Genomic DNA, 20,270 nt, shown 5'->3' on the forward strand with positions numbered 1-20,270 from the left:
CACTGCCACCGGGTGCTTGCCCACTTGCAGTGTAAATAAATACATACATCTCTAGATTATTATAAATGCTGAAGTAATGATTCCACCAATTTTTTTTTCACTGCAAATATATCTCGATATAATACATAATGCAGCTTGTAACTTATTATGTTCCCTGGCAGCCATGATTCACGCTGTAACAGGACGTTAAGGATTTAACTGCTGGAGTATGCTATGTTAATTTAACAATGGGTTTAACATGATGTTAGCAGTAACAAGAGTTAGGCCCAGTTTCACCAAACTTCGTTAAAATAACGCTAACAGCATGTTAACTAACGTGTTGTTAAAAATTAAACATCCTGTTAGTGTAGTGCTACCAAGAAGACACCACTTATGAGGCAACTAGGCCAGGAGATAATGGGGTAGGGTGACCAGTTTAAACTCTTCACCGTTGCTTTTCCCCCTTCAGTCATATCAATAGGTAAGATTAGCTCTGTATTATGTGATAGGTTAGGTTAGATTTGATTAGGTGTGTAGTATTATGTGAGAGGTTAGGTGTGTAGTATTAGGCCTATTACTATGTTAGCGACACTGAAACGCACTCCAATCTCTGCTTCAAATTACGTCACATTAACGAAATATGGCCGTATTCTTCAATTATGCACGAAGATTTTCGTATATAAATAGGGTATGTATTTGGGGGGGGGGGGTTGAGTGGGCATACAACTCTTCCAGTGATCACAGCAATTTCTACCAATCATTACTATAAATCCAAGGCATTTTCAAGGTATTTTAGCAAGTCTTTATACTGCCTGGAACATAAGTAACCTTCGCATTATTATTATTATTATTATTATTATTATTATTATTATTATTATTATTATTTTTATTGTTATTATTATTATTATTATTATTATTATTATTATTATTATTATTATTATTGGGTCATTCCATGAAAATTGTGATACGACACTAAAAATTAAAATTTGTGAATTTGTACATGATTTTGCTATCAAAAGGTTCGCGAAACTTCAAAATATCTCCAATAATGTATAAATGTCGATATATATATTACGAATCGTGATTTTATAAGGTCATGAAGTTGATTGAAAATAAGCATGGATAAGTGAAAAAAAAAACGAGATTTTTCCGGGCTTATACAACTAAAGTGAACAATTTAGAACAAATTAATAAACTTTATATAAAAGGACTATTACTGGTGACTATCTTTATTATTACATTTTAAGATTCGTTTTTAAAACATATTCACGGTTGTAACATGAGTCACGAAAACATAAATTATTATTATTATTATTATTATTATTATTATTATTGTTATTATTATTATTATTAATTTTTTTGTTTAAGTTGGTTATTTAACGACGCTGTATCAACTACGAGGTTATTTAGCGTCGATGAGATTGGTGATAGCGAGACGGTATTTGGCGAGATGAGGCCGAGGATTCGCCATAGATTACCTGAAATTCACCTTACGGTTGGAGAAAACCTCGGAAGAGACCCAACCAGGTAATCAGCCCAAGCGGGGATCGAACCCGCGCCCGAGCGCAACATCAGACCGGCAGGCAAGCGCCTTAACCGACTGAGCCATGCCGGTGCCTATTATTATTATTATTATTATTATTATTATTATTATTATTATTATTATCATTATTATTATTATCATTATTATTATTATTATTATTATTATTATTATTATTATTATTATTATTATTATATAACGCTTTTAGACACAATCATTCCAGGCCCACAGGGAGTAGCACATAGCTATATGGCTTGGCATAAAAATCTGTAGGTTGTAGAGAAAATTAGACTTGTGGAAATATAATGTAACATCTATTTTACATACACAAGATTTATGAAATAATCTATTCCATTTGCCTCTGTTATGTGTGTGTTTGTTTTATCTTGTACTTAATTACTTGTTTAAGGTTTTTGGAACTTTAAGATCTGCCGGTGTACCGGGCACATATTTTGTTTTGAGAATATATAAAAATAAATATGTATTATATTACATTATGTATGAAGAGTTCGCGGCATATACAACTTACCGGCATTATAAGCGGTCGCATCACACGTGTTTTGTGGGGAGATGCGATTGCTCTTTCGCACGGGAGGAAAATGAATCGCCGGAGAATGACCGTGATTTAGGCCTAGAGTTCCGTACAAATAACGCGTCGGTAAGAGGCAATATTTTGGCATTACCTTTTATTAAACCATATGTCCACTTTTTTGGATGCAAGGTTCACATCGGTGTAGAAAATTCTGAAACCCCTTCTGCAACTCTCTACTTGTAATTTCGCTCAGCAGTCGCCTGGCTTCATTCTTGAGCTCTTCAAGAGCGTGTGGATTATTCACGGAAAATTTCTGTTTTAAATACTACACAGACAAAAATAACAAATATTTAAATCCCAGGAACGAAATAGTACGGCACTACTCGAGAAATAAATGTTTGACGTCGAGGTTTAAAAGCAAGTGATATAGTAGGGACATCAACATTAATAATTGAAAAGTATAGCATGGTTTTTAACAGCTACGGCATTATTATGTATATATTTTAATATAAGTACTCACTTAATATACGTAGTCTAGAAGGTCAGGTTGTGGAATCTGTGGCCTCAGCGGTTTATTCTTTTACTTCCATGAAGTACTTCCTAACTTCGTTATGTGTCTGATATAGATCCTTTAGAAAATGTGTCTGCATTAAATTAGTGTTGTGTTCATTAGTCAGAAATACGCAAAAGTTAAACTTTGTACAATATTCAATTCAGTATTTCGAAACCACGTGTTATTATTTTGTAGTGGAGCGTTTGGTACACGACATAAACAAAATAAAAAACTCACATTTCTGGTTTTCACTGTTTCAACACCACAACACACACTACACAGATTTCCTTCTGTCTTGAAGACTGTAATTTATTATTGTACTATAAAATTCCAAAGTCTTATTTTGCATATTAACGTTTTCGTATAGGTAAAAAGTGTTACGTTCCATTTCATGGACGGTACAATGCATAGATGATCAAATCGTGAATCAAGACATTTGTAAATCTGTTTACATGCACACCGTATCTGTATGTTTCCATTCCGCACCAACACTCCTTCGCCCTGTGTTGACGTACTGTATGAGCAGGCAGTAAACTATATCTTGTTCACCGTGTGTGTACGTGGAGGATTACAATGTCGCTCTCCAAACCGCGTACCTCAAGAATGAGGAAATTTAAAGTCAATCTGCAAGGTCGCCAACAAAATATCGTAACCTACATTATATATTGCATGTTGATAGCACGATTCGGGAGTTTATCAACATATTTACTTTCTGGATGGACCATATAGAACAGACCAGTTTGCACTTCTTCCAATCCAAACAGGCCTACCTCTTAGTAAACTGAACGATTATGTGGATGTCTTGCTCAATTTAAAACGCCAATTTTTCGAACATAATTTTAGTGGTTTACGGCGTTTTGAGCAGAACATATATTTATATTTTTAGTAGGTTATTTTACGACGCTTTATCAACATCTTTGGTTATTTCGCGTCTGGTATATTTTTATGTTGCTTCTTTTTTGACACGTGTCCCGACAGTAACTGCTCTTCTTGGGACCAGTGTTGCCAGATCATTTCATCACGAATACAGGGCAGTGATGATACTGCGTACCTAATATGGCTATACATTTGAATTAATTCAATTTGCAAAACAACTGATTTTTTCGTTTAGGTATTTCAACTAATTATAGAGAAATTGAAATAAGTACAATAATCCTTCAATAACTGTCTTTTTAACCTAATAAATAATACAAGAAATTACATTAGGCCATTATACAATCAAATATGACAAGCGCTTCCGCCAATTAAATGGCATCTTCAGGTCTAACTAGCATATGGTAATGCTTTAAGCATAAAGAAATAGGTAAAAAGCAACATAATAAAATATGGTGAATTCATGATGTAAGATAATTAAAACAATATTATATGAATGGCTGTACAATCACGAAATAATGCAATAATAATCACTTGAAAGGCGTAGTGGTGGTTGTACAGTCATTCATATAATATTGTTTTAATTATCTCACATCATGCGATTCACCATATTGTATTATGTTGCTTTTTACCTACGTCGTTATGCTTAAAACATTATTATATGCTAATTAGACCTGAAGATGCCATTTAATTGGCGAAAGCGCTAGTCATATTTGATTGTGTAATGACCTACTGTAATTTCTTTTATTATTTATCAGGTTAAAAAGACAGTTATTGAAGGATTATTGTACTTATTTCATTTATATGCTAACTTGTCAAACCAATATGCCTTTTACAATTATAGAGAGCCAATTTTTTTATTTTGTTACATTTTTGCTAGATTACGAAATTTTTTTTGAATTATTGATAATGTCTCGAAAAATAATGTCATATTACAACCTGATCTACACAGAGAAAATGCATGTTACAGTGTTTAAATCCTATCAATAATAAATCAACTTGCAAAGAGTGTAAAGAATAAAGTTTTAATATCTAATTCTGATACATAGACCTACTATAGTATTATCGTTTTAATGCAATACAATCCCATAGGAGCCATGAGGCAGAGTTGACAACGTCGAACATGTACGTTGGACAGGTTCTTCGAAAAATGAATAAGGAATTTTAAAAATAGTTTTATATAAATGAGCAAAAAATTGTATTTCTCAGTTTTTTTACATTCCAGGACAAATATAACTTAATCCAGGACACAGGAAATACCATTAAAATCCATAACAATCCTGGGAAATCCAGGACATCTGTCAACCCTGCTTGGGACGCCTTTTAGTCTTATGTTGTAGAATGCAAGAAAGAATCTTCCTGGACAATGTCCAGAAATTTATTATGTTGAAATGTGTATAGATATCATTACAAGCGTTTCTGGTGAATTCCAATATTGATGACAAAGCCATTTTCTCTGCTTTTTTATATGAAGCAATTTGCTAGACTGGACAAAGTCACTGAATGGAATAAAGAAAGAAAGAAGACCGTATCAAGGGCATCTTGGCAGATGTGCATATCAACAAAACTTCAAGTTTACATTAGAGGCATTTAAATATAGAATAAGTTTTCCTATCCATATATATTTAACAGGGGACTTTCTTTGATTCTTCCTCATGCCCATTGTAATACTGAAACGACTTTTTTCAAACATAAATAGGTTCCATTCAAATACATATTTCAATAACGCTGCATTTGTTGATACGCCCCCGATATGAAATCGGTAGGCATGTTGCAGCATTTCTCATAACAACAATTGTCATTCGGAAACATTGTTAAAATTGTAGAGTTTGGCTCACCCCTGTCTTCAACTAATGCTTCTATAGCCTACAAAGAGTTATTGCCACAATGAACAAAATATGAACATCGAAGAAAACACAATTGGAGGTAATGCAATTTTGTTTTGTATATATCACAGATACGAAAAATTCTGAACTGTTAATGCCTACATTGTGTTCACATTATTCTGAAATCAAAAATTGTAATTCATATTTCCAGTATCGAAAACTGTACGACTAGAAGAGGGAGTCTTCTGTAAATGTGGAGTTTTAAGCTTGAGAAATTCTGGTCATATATTATGAAATGGACAGACAGAATAATAAATGAAACTGTGTTGGAAAGAGTAGGTGAAGAAACAATAATGCTGAAACAGATCAAGAAGAGAAAAAGGAATTGGTTCGGTCACTGACTGAGAAGAAACTGTCTTCTGACGGATGCACTCGAAGGAATGGTGAACGGGACAAGAATTCGGGGTAGGAGAAGATATCAGATGATAGACGACATTAAGATAATTGAGGAGTTCAGAAGTCAACATGATTAACTCCACTTTTGGTTATTTCAGAGTTTCTAAGTTGGCAATGTATTAAATTGACCATATTTTCAGTGGTCAATGTTATTAATTCCATAGTTCAGTAAAAAGCCCACAGAATGCAGTATTCTTCTTGACTACATCACATAATTAATTGTGTATTTAACTTTAACCTTGAATATCTCAAAATATTTGGAAAAGGAGTTAATCATGTTGACTTCTGAACGTCTCATATATGTGGAGACTAAGAGGAAGGCAGAAAATAGACTGGAAAATGCTGGAGTTTGTAGTGAAAGACCTACCCTTGGGCAGAACACTGTGAATAAATTATACTATATGTGCAACCATATTGAGGAATATACTTCTTCAGTTCTATTTGTTGCTGGTTTCTGTGTTTTTGTTTTTAATTTACGATAAAACAGTGCCTTTACATTTTCACTTTTTGATGTAGAACTACATCCTTCTCCGAGTGTTGCTGAAAGAGTACACACGGAGTTACGGATATCTACAAAATTGTTAATTTTAAACGCTTACTGCATGAATATTATTGATTTATTTGCTGTTAGATAGAGCAAAAATGACGTTTCTAGCAATCTGTGAAGCGATTGAAGTTGTTACGTGGGGAGTGATGGGAGCGCGGCGGAAATGGACGTCTTTAATGACCTTGGCGAGGCGCTCCTGTCTGAGTCAGGGTCGATTGCATCAGTTTACTTGAGACACAGAAGCGAGCAGTACGTCGTTATATAGCTAAAAAAACAACTCCTCCAGTGAATAAAAGTACCATGTAAATTTAAATAACGAGAGTTACTAGACTTAATTTACGAGAGTGAAAAATTATAACACGCCAAAGAATTTCAGAGCAACATGCACTTCTAGACATGACTGAGAGCACAAGAATACAGGAAACCACATACGCTGAAAGTAAACTAGAGTACAAGACGAAATTTGGAAGGGTCCAGATGCACTCGCTATACCTCTTATTCCTACTACCGTTGCCCATCACTCGCAGTCCAACAATTCATTCCACTTATGCCTTTACAAATTGTAACTAAGAATAATTAAAGACATGAATGTATAATCTACAGTATCTATTTACTATGCCGTGCTGACGTACTTACGCCTTTAAAAACCTTACATCATATCAAAGCAATGATCCAGTTGAGTTATTGGGTTATTTTACGACGCTGTATCAACATCTAGGTTATTTAGCGTCTGAATGATATGAAGGTGATAATGCCGGTGAAATGAGTCCGGGGTCCAGCACCGAAAGTTACCCAGCATTTGCTCGTATTGGGTTGAGGGAAAACCCCAGAAAAACCTCAACCAGGTAACTTGCCCAGACCGGGATTCAAACACGGGCCACCTGGTTTCGCAGCCAGACGCGATGATGATCCAGTTGAGACTGAGGATTCGCCATGTATTGGCATTAAAGTGAGAGAAATATCGCAAAATCCACAAACAGATCCACCCTAAACGGGTATCGAACTCACGCACGAGCGCAGATTTGGATCAGCCGGAAAATACGCGTAAGTTATGGCATGAACTGCATACATATACAAGGTCGAAGTGAAATAGCCTTGCAGATTTTCAGAGCGAATACCTCATGTTGTAATGTTGTATGTAACAAAAGTATATTGGTGGAAAGTTAACAGTTTATTCAGAAAAAAAAATGTTTTTTTTTCATATGTTTAACACCCTCTTATTCGGTAACTATTGTAAGTAGGATAGTGATTTTTGTCCATATAGACAGGAAAACTAATAAGGAATAATTTATCCTTCTAGCTTATTTAAATAGTGTGGACGATTTTCGTGTAAATTTAATTTTAAGAACCTCTAAATTCAAGCTACAGCGCGATGAGAGTTTGTTCCAACACAGCGTCAAAGAACAGCTCATCTAGCGAGACACATCGAGTTCAGTAACCTCTTACATCTGTATCACGAGAAGACGGTGTTAGCGGAGATGTTGCCGGACTGCTGAAACTTCAAACTTAATTTTATAATTAACCGTGCATTTAATCACAAAACGTAATATAGGTTTTCTATTCATTCCATTTACGTATAATTTATTTAGCATTATTTCAATCTATATTTATGTGTGGTATCATAGGTTGGGGTGGAACTTATAAATCCAACCTTTATCCATTAATTTTACTACAGAAAAAATTATTAAAAATTTGTTTAAAAAGGCAGAAAGATTACCCAGCTGAATTGTTGTTTAAACACTTCAAAGTTTTCAATATTAAACAAATGTATTATTTTATTTTATTAAAATATTGTCATAGAAATTTTAATAATTTTGAAAGGTATATACATAAATATAGAACTAAAAATATGAATTCTCTGCGTTTGTGTGAACCAAAATGTAAAACCAATGCAGCTTCTTATCATAGCATGAGTCAAGGTCCCAGATTATCAAACAAATTGTATTCCAATATTATTTTAACTACGAATCCTCTTCAAATTAATAAAAAAAATAAAAAAAATGTATTGGATTTATAGTTTGAGTTTAAACATATTAAACACTATTTAATCTGTATTCACTCTCAATTTTAATTTTATTTTTGTCTGTATTAGAATCCCCTCCTGAGCACGAGTCTTACTTATTTAGGAGTGGGCTAGTTTATCTTTCATTGTATTTATTAACTTATATTCATTTCAAACTTACTAGCAATGAAATAAATAAATAAGTAAATTTAAGTGTACCCTATCGTCGCTTCCAATCTGCAAGGTTATTTCACTTCAATTCTGTATAGCTAAAATTTATTTAAATTTATTTATATTATGGTTATAAAAGTATTCAATTCCACACAGAAAATCTTATTTGTTCCAATTCGAGAAAATGTATGGTGTTAATGTATCAATAATTTTATGTTAAAAATATGAATAATTTCTAAAAGTAATTTATTCATATTATAATTTATAATCACCATAGAAAATACTTCATGATATAGGTGGTGATTACGGTGACGTCATTCATGACAAAATCTACGAAGGAAAATTTTAATCTAGTATTTGTAATTACTGCAATATACATGCAAATAATCATATTAATACTTATGTATTTTTACGATATGAGTGATTCTCTGGTGATAATTTTAATGATGATAGTGATGATATAGGAATTGCTGATGATTATAATATATGAAAATGAAGCTCCGATGTCATTTTTCTCTATAATGTCTGAATGGGAAGCCAGTATTCAACACTATAATATCTGTAGGCGACTGAAACACGTGAATGATGCACATTTACATCACATGAGAAATCTAGAAGAGGAGAAGAAAACATCTCTCACGTGCCTGAAGATTGCTCCAAACAGCGTCACACCTCAAACTACGGGAAAGTATCTCAGAGAAGTTCTCAGAAAACAATCATTCCAGTCGTGGTGCCAGCTCCCATATAAAGGCAAAGGTGTTTGTACATTTGAAGAATGCCCCAAAGCCAACTCCTGGATCTCCTCTAAAAAGTGTCTTTCGTTCTCGGAATACATCAATGCCATCAAGATGTCTTGCAACGTCACCGCAGTGAGATCTATACCTGGCAGAACCTTCAGTACTACCCGTTGTCGCCATTCCGGCTGGAGCGAGACTGAAACACTTGGCCACGTACTGGGATTCTGTAAGAAGGGAGAGCTACTGCGAAACAACAGACACCATCGTGTCCGTACAGCAATTGCCAACCTGCTAAGAAACAGAGGATGGGAAGTACATGAGGAGATTCATTGTGTGTCTGAAGATGATTCTCATAGAAGAGTCGATATAATTGCCATCAATAGAAGAACCCAGAAAGCGATGGTCTTAGACCCTACGATTTGCTTTGAACGAGACACAAATCAAGCACTGCAGATAAATGAGGACAAGCGAGCTAAATATTTACCTTGTCTTCCATACCTCAGTGAAAAATATGGCATTTCGCTTTACAACTTGAATGTTACAGGTTTACTATTTGGAGCGAGGGGTTGTTTACCAAAATTTACATGTAATATCCTTAAATCCTTTCAAATTCACTTTTATGAGGTTCAGAAGATTGTAATGGAAATTCTGAAGGCCTCTCTTCAAATTCTACACTATCATCTATATGTTGACACGTAAATTTTTATTTTAACGTACAAATCGAATCATTATTTTGCTCGTTTCATTTCCCTTCATCTTTTATGTTTGTTAATTTCGGATCCCAGTGGTCAACCTCACTTGAGGACGGATTATTTGAAAATCTTAGTTGTAACTCCAAACAGTACTGCCAACAAACACTCCTTTGTTGTGACGAAACCATGGAAACGCTCACATTTTACTGAATAATTATTCAGAAGAGAGACTGAAAAGTTAAAGGAAATGTAAAATGCTCAATATTAACTGTCGTTGCAAGCATGGCAAACTCAGGGTATATTATTTCCGAAGGTAATGCGTTACTAAGGAAATACTTGGGTAAAGATCTTATGATGTCCCTAGTTTTGCTTGCAATATGCTTTATTTATGTGCCACTGGTGCTGTCTGCGATATCCCACTGCAGATATATTCTCCAGGTGAGTCATTTGGAATCTAATCAAGTACAATGATGAAATATTCTGTTTATTCTGTTCATAATCTTCACCCGTATATATTTGAAAGCGACGGAGATTTAATAGTTATTTATGAGATAAGCTTGTAAAGGTTCTCTTTTTGGCACGAGTGTAATACGCGAGGGCATGTCATACAATCTTTTTTTTTCTACGATAGCACAAATTTACATTAATAAATATTTCGAACTGTAGAGGTTATAAGATCACAATGTTAAGGGCGTCTAAACTCAGAACAATGAAGAAGTAAATATCCATGCAATGGCAGCCTATTTTATTCATGTTAATATTTCATAGCCGTCTAAAAAGGCCATATAATCAATATAGCGGTTTCGAACACTAGAATGATAAATCTTGTTACAATGAGAGCTACATGAAACTTCAGAATACTAAGGGCTAAAATGTAGATATGAATGTTAAGTTTGATGCTTAATTGTGTTACGTGTAATATCCTAAGTAATGAAAGATCGACATAATAATTTTTATTGGATTTATAGTTTGGGTTTAAATATATTAAACACTATTTAATCTGTATTCAATCTCAATTTTAATTTTATTTTTGTCTGTATTGGAATCCCCTCCTGAGCACGAGTCTTACTCATTCAGGAGTTGGCTAGTTTATCTTTCATTGTATTTATATAACTTGCATTAATTTCAAACTTACTAGCAATAAAAAAATAAATAAAATTACTAATTTCTTACGGGATGAGTTTTGTACATTGAATATTAAATTTTTTTGCCAGTGCGTAAAATGAATAGCCAAGAGTGATTACTTACTTTTTTATGTACTAGTGTTTTAAATATTAACTTTAGGCACTGATAACATGGGCAGGTAAAGTGTAACTTTACGCACTATCATAAAAACAATAAATAATTTATATGCGTTGCTAACACCGATCCTTTCGAAATCAAATTATTTCCTTAACTATATACGTAATTCTGTGTAAAACCAAGTGCTTATTTCAGAAAACGCTTGAAAACCTAAGGCCCAGTTTCACCAAACTTCGTTAAAATAACGTAACAGCATGTTAACTAACGTGTTGTTAAAAATTAATCATCCTGTTAGTGCAATAGTATTTCACAAACCATTTGAGGTACTTTGGTTAGGTAACATGATGTTACGAGTAATGTAACAAGAATCAAAGAAGCAGCGATTGCATGAAAGTTTACTGAATTTGCCTTTAGTTGGTGTAGTCATTTGTTTTAGCGGAGAATTGTATTTTTTTACATTATGGAAGTATTGGAGACTAACATAATTACAACGGAAATCGAGAAAAAGTAAGTGTAAGGAGCAGTAATTTTACCTCATATGAGAAATATAATTATTTTAGTAGATCTAGCAATTATATGAATGTAATTGAACTCAAACGTAGTGATGGAACTTTCATTAGGAAAAGGGAACAAACATGGGTCTCTTTAACCCAATATTTTCAACCGCCATTTGGATGTGAAAATGCAAACTATGAAACAAATCAATGTTATGAAGATATTAAAAGAAATGCTAAGACGGTACAAGATACAGTGGAACATTTTAAAACCGACGGTGGTACTTTCACTCTCAAAGTTTATATTTGTGCGAAAATTCTTTCAATTATCCAGGATCAAATAGAACCAATAATTGTGATGCTAAATATTACAATGGTAAGCGTTTACATTATTTTCATATCTTATATATCTAACATATCTTCACACGTCATTACTCATAATTACATGTGAACTGTTAAATGAGTGAGTAAAGAAATATCGTTTTGAAAATCTGCAATTATATCTGAGTATTAATATGGAATAATAATCACAGAAATTCTTACGTTAATAAGCACATAAATATCTTCTCTTTATTGCAGATGCTGTGCTAATATTAATATCAGTCATTTTAGTATTTATGAACATATCTATTCTGAATAATTAAAAATAATGAAGTAGTGATTGCAGCTAATTGTTTTCACTGCAAATATATCTCGATATAATAATGCAGCTTGTAACATATTATGTTCTCTGGCAGCCATGATTCACGCTGTAACAGGACGTTAAGGATTTAACTGCTGGAGTATGCTATGTTAATTTAACAGTGGGTTTAACATGATGTTGGCAGTAACAACAGTCGATGAAACATCTCTTCCGTTAAGTTTACTGTTAAACTGCCTTAACAACATGTTAAATGTTTAACAAAAGGTGGTGAAACTGGGCCTAAAGGTCACATTATGTTTCTTGTTATCACTAACCAAAAACACGCGTTTGAAGTAACAGCCAGAAAAGCAAAAGTATATATTTATTTATTCAATTATTTACTTATTTATTTATTGATTCATTTACTTATCTATTTATTTACCTATTACAGAAACAATCGAGGAGACCAGGATATGGATTCCATAAGCAGAAAGTGCCGAAACCAAGAAAACCAAAACCACGTGTAAATACGCGTAGAAAACAAGACATAATGGCTGATATACAAAATTCTCTGCCGAAGAAATATATCAACCGGGACTTTGAGGTGGTATTGGTACTGACCTTGGTTTTCTACCATCCAGTGACCATAGCATTGTCTCTAATGGTCGTCGTCTATTTGCAGGTTAGTCATTTGTAATCCAGCACAATACAGTAAGAAATTATTATATTTGCAACTGTGCATAATTATATATGTATATATATATATATATATATATATATATATATATATATATATATATATATACAGTATTTAAAAATGACGGACTTTCTTAATAATTAAATATGAGCTGTTTGCACCCCAGTTTTTGTAAATCAGATTGTTCGCTTCACTATACTGGATGTTCATTTCAAAGTGTGTCATGACGTCACTGTTGTGAGTTAAGATTTTAAGTGAGTTTCAGCTTTTATGTCAGAGAAATTGCCTATTAATCAAGGCATTCAATCTGAACTTGAGAAAATGTACTGCATAACTTGAACGTCGTAGCAACACATGGCGGTCTGTACTGTCTGTGTGCTAACATAACCTCTTTCGAACTGTGTTTTGCGCGGCCAAATCGTACGCAGGGTATTTGTTATCATCGGTTGCGTACGGCAACATTCCACAATACAAATCAAATGCTCCGTGTCCATGTTGACCGTCGAAGTTAATGTCAACAAATACGTAAGAAATCTTCTTAACCCTCTCCCCATATCCCGACAGTAAGAAAAAAACCCACCTCAGTACATGTTTCCAAACAGTTCACATTCCTGCCATTACCGGCGTTACCGTACATATCAGTAAGTACCGTATTTCCTATGCAACTTCTCTGACATATAGGTAATACACTTCTGCGGAAGTGTAGGAAGATTGAATTCTCTAGGCTCATCGACTAGCCATATGACGGCATACAGCGAGCCATGACACACTTTGAACTGAACACCCAGTATACTTTTTCAATACAAGTAAATTTCATAATTCTGCACAAAATGTGTTTATCACAAGAAACGCTTAGAAACCGAAAGGTTACAATTATAAGCTTCTTGTTATCACTTTTTCCAAACACCTGTTTGAAGTTACAGCCAATAGCTCAAAATTGAATGAAAAATTTATTTATTACAGAGGAAGAGGGGCTTGACCATGCACGGCAACAATGTGGCCGATCAGGCGCGAGGGTGGAGAGGTGACTACAAGAAAACCCGGTGTGCGTAGGGTATTGTACTTTGGACTGTTTGTAACTTTGTATGTGTATGTTGTGTGTGCGTGCGTGCGTGGTCTTTATTATGTATACTCTTACATCCGTGAATAGTACACTTAACCATTCAAAGCAATTCCAACGCAGACTTTGTAACTTCAAATTGTATCCTCTCTCAGATTGCACAAACCCTCTTGAGATCACAGTACACATAACTTATGTATGAAAGTCTCTACTGTTTATGCAGTTTTTCACACTAATTTTAACATTATAATACGAATAGCATATGATAATAAGTCTAAAATTGAAATCAATATCGACTGTTTTCTTTGTTCCAGGGTGAAAATATATCTGATGTGGACGATGGAGTGCTGCAGCAAGGACCTGATATATATCCTAAGTTCAATATTTAAATTCTTTGCGTTCAACGTGTAAATTTCTCGTGTTGTCCACTGTAGCACTCAACTAAATTAAAGTATTTTTCTACTGATTGCGGGTAGTTGACTTTTTATCATTCACCCACATTAAGCCAGTTGTGTAGAGATGAGATGAGATGATTATGGAGATTCACTCGGAAGAAAATTAAACGCAGAATAAATATGGGCTATGCCTGTTATTATTCGGTTGAGAAGCTTTTGTCATCCAGTCGGCTCTCAAAAAACATGAAAGTTAGAATTTATAAATTAGTTATATTACTAATTCAATAAACTAGTTCGATTAATTAAAATGTGTCTCAGTGAAACGTACAGTAGAGTTCGTATAGGTCAGTTTCTGTCAGATGCGTTTCCAATTCACTGTGGGCTAAAGCAAGGAGCGCACTATCTCCTTTACTTTTTAACTTCGCTCTAGAGTATGCCATTAGGAAAGTCCAGGATAACAGAGAGGGTTTGGAATTGAACGGATTACATCACCTGCTTGACTATGCGGATGACGTGAATATGTTAGAAGAAAATCCACAGACGATTAGGGAAAACACGGGAATTTTACTTGAAGCAAGTAAAGAGATAGGTTTGGAAGTAAATACCGAAAAGACAAAGTATAATATGATTATGTCTCGTGACGAGAATATTGTACGAAATGGAAATATAAAAATTGGAAATTTATCTTTTGAAGAGGTGGGGAAGTTCAAATATCTTGGAGCAACAGTAACAAATATAAATGATACTCGGGAGGAAATTAAACACAGAATAAATATGGGAAATGCCTGTTATTATTCGGTTGAGAAGCTTTTATCATCCAGTCTGCTGTCAAAAAATCTGAAAGTTAGAATTTATAACACAGTTATATTACCGGTTGTTCTTTATGGTTGTGAAACTTGGACTTTCACTTTGAGAGAGTAACATAGGTTAAGCGTGTTTGAGAATAAGGTGCTTAGGAAAATATTTGGGGCTAAGAGGGATGAAGTTACAGGAGAATGGAGAAAGTTACACAACACAGAACTGCACGCATTGTATTCTTCACCTGACATAATTAGGAACATTATATCCAGACGTTTGAGATGGGCAGGGCATGTAGCACGTATGGGCGAATCCAGAAATGCATATAGAGTGTTATTTGTGAGGCCGGAGGGAAAACTACCTTTGAGAAGGCCGAGACGTAGATGGGAGGATAATAATAAAATGTATTTCAGGGAGGTGGGATATGATTTAGAAACTGGATTAATATTGCCCAGGATAGGGACCGATGGTGGGCTGATGTGAGGGCGGCAATGAACCTCCGGGTTCTTTAAAAGCCGTAAGTAAGTTGAGGTGTCACAGGGCAACCGGAGCGCCAGGAGAAAGCCTCTGTGATACTTGGACCACGGGCTTGTCCAATACAGGTTATTCAATGAAAAGTACATAAAATGCCCCAAACTCTTTCCCTTTTGTATTAATTAATGGGTGAACCCATTGAATTCTGATTTTCCTTTATTAATGCGTCTATAACATCATTACTATAAGCCGTCTATAGAACCAAAACCTTATTACTGATTGCAGACGACGTCGCTGCTATCGCTACAAACAGGAAACATGCAAAGAGCTCAGTAGTTCGGACTCCTGTCGTCGGTAATCGCAACAAAACAGTAGAATAACCGGCTCCGGATATGAGTTGTGTGTTAAGTGTCGCGGTTCCGTACAAACGGTGCCATTTGAACGCTCGTCGAGTATATGTGAAACGGGCCTTAGCCGACTAGGCTACGCCGGTGGCTCACTTGTTATTTGTAGAAATAATTTAAAAATGGCATCTTTCTTGAAGAAAAAACAATGAAGTTTATATCTGTAGTGAATGTAATTAAAGGAGAGAATGGTTAAATATTGTGAAAGTTCAATTAACGTGTTCTCTCTATGTCACTGTCTATCTCTCAATCTATATATCTATCTCTCCATCACTATATCTATCTCTCCATTTCTATATCTATCTCTCCATTTCCATCCATCCATCTATATCTTCAAAAACTCTTTGATATGTGAAAAATATATTACAAAAATATAACTAGCCTATAGAAGAGAAAAATGTTTCACAGCGTTGGAGTAAAGATTAGCATCTCCTACCATGAAACGAGAAGACACAGGTTTCAAATCCTGTTACAAGTTACCTGGTTGAGGTTTTCCAGGGTTTTCCCTCAACCCATTAAGAGCAAATGCTAGGAAACTATCGGGGCTGACCCTGGATTCATCTCGTTAGCATAATCACCTTCATCTTATTCAGACGCTAGATAACCTTAGCAGTTGACGTAGCGTCGTAAAATAACCAACTAAAAAGGATAAAATGGATTAATGTTGTTAAAAATTGATTAAATAATAATAATAAAATAATAATAACAATATTAAATACCACCACCGCCACCACCAGGGACCAGATAAAATTACAAACTTTTCAGAAGCCAGCTCCTTTTTTTTTTTTTTTTTCAGGAGTCTGTACATTTTACCACGCATGCAATGAGAGAACCATTCGAGCTAATATAAAGATATAGTGATTATAATGACAATTATCTTGAGATGTGCAAGAAATACCTTATAACAATATTGATGTATAAGATCAATTTCATTTCAGGAAGGGAATAGATACCACAGATGCAATTGAACTACTGTGAAGAATCGGCGAAAGATACCTAGAGGAAAATAAAGATGTGTATGTAGTATCTGTTGATCTGAAAAAGGCTTTTGACAGAGTAGAATGGAATAAAGTTATGGGAATCCTGAAGAAAATTTAAATGTGGATTGAAAAGAGAGGAGGCTATTCTGTAGTCTTTATATGAAACAGGATAGGAGAAAATGTCAAAGGGAAGTGGAATAGGGAAAGGAGTACGTCAAGGATGCCCTTTATCACCTAACCTGCTCAACATCTACTTGGAAGATTTAGTGAAGAACTGTTTGTAGAACGTGAGAGGTGTGGCAGTAGGAGAAAGAAGAATAAAGTGTATAAGATTTGCTGATGATATGGCGTTGTCCGGTGTTGAAATAAATCCTAGTAAACTTGTGTGCGCGATACTAGGAATAATGAAAGTGCAATTTGGAAGTGCGGGATGTTCGACGAGGACATGTGAGAGTTAAGGCTCATTCACAATGAAAATTAAACATAAACGTAAGCGTTAACTTAAGAATATAAACGTTACGGTAAAATCAAGATCATTCACGATGGGAACATAAACATAACAGCAAACATACTTGGTAACCATGGAAACATAACAACGACGCCATTTCGCCATATTCTGTCGCATACTTCAGCGCTCCACGATTGTGTTCTGTTTGCAAATCACGTAAACATAAGCATGAAAGTTTGGAGTTTGCAAACTTTCATGTTAACGTCTTACGGTAATGTTTATGTCAATGCTTAGGCCTATGTGAATCATTGTGAATAATCCCATTTGGTAGCCTGGGCGCAAACTTCTGTGTTTATGTTACGGTTATGTTTAATTTTCATTGTGAATGGGCCTTTACATTCTGAACTTAAACTCGTGTATACATAAGTGTTACCCACGAAAATAATACTTGCCCATTAGACATTTAGGAAAAATTACAAGATGGTGTGTTGGTTCCTACAGGGGCGTACGCAAGGGGAAAGGGGTTAAATAATGATTTAGATTGAAGTGTTTTTATCCACAAACTTTCTCCTTCTGTAATTTTTCACTGTCAGAGTAACAAAATCTACATCGGCATAAGGCAGCGTTTCTCAAACTATGGTCCGAGGACCACCTGTAGTCCTCGAGGTCTGCCCTTGTGGTCCTTCGAAAAAGACAGAAGAAAAAATAAAATTCAAACGAATTGCGTATCACACTATAACTGAAAATCTCAGAGTTTGTAAATGACACATGGCAATCGCCTTTCACTTTTTCTCCCAGTACTGACATTTTATGAAATTTATTTACCCTGCCCGTCTATAGACTTCCCACTCTACTCTCAGCAACAAAGAGGGATTTAAAGCACTATGAACGTGGTGTTTCTCGCTATCTTTTCCCTGCACATCTGGCGCCGTGCCTGTAACCCAGCTAGGGACTACCCGAATTCATAACAGGACCAAAGTACTGAACCTTTTCATGTATTTATGACTTTCTTAATAATTTGTACATTGAAATGGTCACGTACTGTACGTCGTACACCAATAATAGAACATGCAAAATTGCATCTTTACTTGTTTAAATCGGACATGTTTATGCATTAATTTTTTTTATTTCCTTTTTTGCAGATGATATAAGAAATTTTTTATATTAACATTAACTTAATTAGTTAATACTAATATAAAATTAATTTAATTAAATTAATTTTAATTAATCATTTCTACATTAAAATGTAAGTATATTGGTATTAAAATATGCTACATAAATGATAAATTTGCTTTCGAAGGGAACAAGAGTAAGGTGGTCCGCAGAACTGTTATGACTTAAAAAGTGGTCCTCACTTCAGTAAAGTTTGAGAAACGCTGCTCTAGAGTATGCCATTAGCAAAGTCCAGGATAACAGAGAGGGTTTGGAATTGAACGGGTTACATCAGCTCCTTGTCTTTGCGGATGACGTGAATATGTTAGGAGAAAATCCACAAACAATTAGGGAAAATACGGAAATTTTACTTGAAGCAAATAAAATGGGTTGGGAAGTAAATCCCGAAAAGACAAAGTATATGATTATGTCTCGTGACGGGAATATTGTACGAAATGGAAATATAAAAATTGAAGATTTATCCTTTGAAGAGATGGAAAAATTCTAATACCTGGGAGCAACAGTAACAAATATAAATGACACTCGGGAGGAAATTAAACATAGAATAAATATGAGAAATGCCTGTTATTATTCGGTTGAGAAGCTTTTATCATCCAGTCTGCTGTAAAAATTCTGAAAGTTAGAATTTATAAAACAGATATATTACCGGTTATTTTTATGGTTGTGAAACTTGGACTCTCACTTTGAGAGAGGAACATAGGTTAAGGGTGTTTGAGAATAAGGTGCTTAGGAAAATATTTGGGGCTAGGAGGGTTGAAGTTACAGGAGACTGGAGAAAGTTACACAACACAGAACTGCACGCATTATATTCTTTACCTGACATAATTAGGAACATTAAATCCAGACGTTTGAGATGGGCAGGGCATATAGCACGCATGGGCGAATCCAGAAATGCATATAGAGTGTTAGTTGGGAGGCCGGAGGGAAAAAGACCTTTGGGGAGGCCGAGACGTAGATGGGAATATAATATTAAAATAGATTTGAGGGAGGTGAGATATGAGCCGTTCAGAGCAGAAGTGGTGTAAGTCAAAAATGGGTAATGAGGGTTAAAGTCAACATTCTGTGAAGTACAGCGCAAAGTAGCAATTAATATTCAATTTATTTAAACTATTAGTAGTCAGTGTATAGCAAGAAGGCCATATTAATTGCTACTTTGCGCTGTATTTTACAGAATTTTTATTTTAAACCTCATTTTCCAATTTTGACGTACACCACTTTTGCTCTGAACGGCTCACATGATCATAGAAACTGAATTAATCTTGCTCAGGATAGAGACTAATGGCGGGCTTATGTGAGGGCGGCAATGAACCTCCGGGTTCCTTAAAAACCAGTAAGTAAGTAAGTAAGTAAGTAAGTAAGTAATAATAATAATAATAATAATAATAATAATAATAATACGCAACATTTTAAATACGGATAATGTAAATTGTAACCAATTTTAATATTGACCCCCCCCCTTGACAAAATTCTGTGTACGTCACTAGGTTCCCATATTATTTATATACGTTTTGATGTGGTCCATTACACCCTGGTCTTCGAAGGTGCCATTTAGTTTTGACTCTGTATATATGGTGT

This window comes from Periplaneta americana, chromosome 12, assembly GCF_040183065.1.
Source record: "Periplaneta americana isolate PAMFEO1 chromosome 12, P.americana_PAMFEO1_priV1, whole genome shotgun sequence".
Lineage (NCBI taxonomy): Eukaryota > Metazoa > Arthropoda > Insecta > Blattodea > Blattidae > Periplaneta > Periplaneta americana.